Source organism: Capsicum annuum, chromosome 3 (genome assembly GCF_002878395.1).
Source record: "Capsicum annuum cultivar UCD-10X-F1 chromosome 3, UCD10Xv1.1, whole genome shotgun sequence".
In the NCBI taxonomy this organism is placed as follows: Eukaryota; Viridiplantae; Streptophyta; class Magnoliopsida; order Solanales; family Solanaceae; genus Capsicum; species Capsicum annuum.
In genome coordinates this window covers 213642163-213645015 of record NC_061113.1, presented here as the reverse complement: position 1 = coordinate 213645015, position 2853 = coordinate 213642163, and positions in this window count along the sequence as shown.

The window sequence follows — 2853 nt, the reverse complement described above, 5'->3', positions numbered from 1 at the left end:
TTAAGATTGAAGCAGTTGAAACAGACATGTCATAAATATCTATTTGACTTGTTTTTATTGAATGTTATTAATTTTCTAATATGTAAATGACTTATAATAATTAATTAGGGGTAATACAGTAAAATTACGGTTGAAGCAGCTGAAGCAGATAACACAAGTAGGTATGTCGACCTAGTTCCTGCTTGAGTTGCTTAACTCTCTCTTATAATATAAGAGAATATTAATACTTAGATGACTTATAATAATTAATTATATGTGATATAGTAAAATTATGGTTGAAGCAGTTGAAACAGACATGCCAGAAATGTCTATTTTACTTGTTTGTTTACATATTATTAATTTTCTAATAAATAAATGACTTGTAATAATTAATTTTGGGTGATACAATAAAATTGCGATTGAAGCAACTGAAGCAGGCAACACAAGCAAACATGTCGACTTGCTGCCTGCTTCAGTAATGAAACTTACTTTATGTCTTCCTCTGTCTCATCTCAATTTATGAGGCACTAATATAATTTTGATAGACAACTAAGTTTTTTATGTTGACATAACAGTTTTGTGTTCATTTAACCTTTTTATGAAATATTATTAATTTTTTAATGCTTATATGACCATAATATTTTGTAACGATCAGCTTTTTGATGAAATATGTGAATTATTTGTTTCTGTGTGATTTGACTATTTTACTCCTCCCCGTAGTTGCATTATGATATTTCTGGAGTGTGGGGGTGATTGAACATGGTTCTCGATACATTTTGGTTCCCTTTATACGATATTGTGGTTTTTCATGGCTTTGAGAGTTTTATTTTGGACGTATGTGAATATCTTTTAATCCATGCGATGGGTGGATAAACGAACTGCACTAGAAGCTTCGGAATATCTATTTTAGGCTAGGTAGACCTTTGGTTTGGGTCTCGATGCACCCGAGCTCATTTTGACCTATTGATCGAAAAGTTAGAAAATTAGAAATATGAATGTGAAACCCACATTTGATTGAAATAACCTCGGATGAAAAATTCGACTTTGTCAACATATGCAAAATATCGATTTTTAGAGTGGTAAGATGTTTAGTGTGATTTTACGGCTTTTAAATCTCATTTCGATCCTCTACTTGGAAAATTATAATTTTAATTTTTGAGGGTCAACTCTGTGAAAATGATATTTTTTAGAAAATCGAATATCGCCATTGAGTTCAAAGCGTCGAATTTAGTATGGTTATATAATTTTTTTGCAACTTCGAACGAAGCCCAAGCACCCCGTCGAAGAACTTAGAAAAATCTGCTACAGTACAGATTTTTCTGTAAATATATAGTAGATTTTTATCCTTTTCTGGCCCATTTTGTCCATTCTTTCACCTTGACTCTTGTGATTTAAACAAAAAAATAGTGCGAGAGCTTAAAAGTGAAGCTTGTGGGAGCTTGGGAAGCTAGATTAACATTTATTCTTAATTCTATTACGGATTTAAGGTAAGAATTCACCCTTTTCTTAGTAATTTCTTGATTAATTTCTCAAAACCTAAAAAATCTTATGGCTTGATTTTAAACCCCAATTTCACTCCTTTTCACCTGAATAATATTTTGATCTTATAATTACTAGTTTTCATCAATTTAACCTTTAAAAAAACTTTGATTCTTGATTCTAACCCGAATTTCAAAGATTTTACCTAACAGGGCTTAAAAATGATTTTTCTTCAATTTGAACTTCATTTTTAACTCGATTTGACTTGACTTTTCAGCTGTAGGTTCCTAAAAATATGGAAAACACATTTTTGAAGTAAAGTTATGAGCTTTTCCTTCTTTTTTGAAAATCCATTACGGAGGGTTCGTTTTGATTCCGAGCCAAAGGTGATTAATATGGATGTCGTTGGTTTTATTTTGACGCATAGATTCCATATTTGATATTTTTAGTGGAGTTCAAAACTGTTAGTGAGGAGTAAGTCTTTGGGAGCAAAGTCTTTGTTGCGGTAGGTTATGACTTAACTCTTTCATATTGGGCTGGGTAGTAAATGATGGTACAAAATGCATGTTAAGGGTGAAAATTAATCATGAAAAATGTATATTTATGTGTTGTGCCCGTGTGGGCGCCTATATGTAATGTAATTGTTGAAATTGAGATATTATATGATGTGTGATCGTGTGGGGTCCTATGTAATGTTGATAGCCTTGCATATTTGTGAATAATTGTATTGTGTTGTTGAAATGCCTAATATGGTACCATTAGTGTATTGTGATATATTCATACTTATTGTTATATGAGACATGTGGAAATTCATGAATGAAATAAAAATAATGAGTGAATATTAGCTCACGTGGTTGTGGAAATATATAATTATGGTTGGTTATGGAAATATATCATTATGAGTAGTTGTGAAAATACTCATTGTGATTGGTTGTGAGCATTATATCCTCATATCATACTCATTCATGAAACATTGGTACCACCATGGAAACATCTGAGAAATACTTGCAACACCTTTTATAAAACCCTCCCCGAGGGAAGTGCCGAAAAGGAGACATTGTAACACCCTATAAAACCCTTTTCAAGGGATGCGCCAAAAAAGAGATATAAGATATGTAGATTGTATAAGGGTTGACGAACCCCCTATGGATCCAACGTCTCTGTAGATGTTTACGGGGATTATGCAACGATCCCAGTAGTTGTACGACGATCTCATGCATCATCATCATCATCATCATCATTATCATATACATTACACTTACTTTATTGTGTTTATGTTGTGTTGTGTTGCCATATTGACTTATCATCTATTAATTTGTCTTACCTTCCTTTACTTATATTTGATGATCTTGTATCTACATGTCCTCCCACATTCTACTTATATGTGACATAATC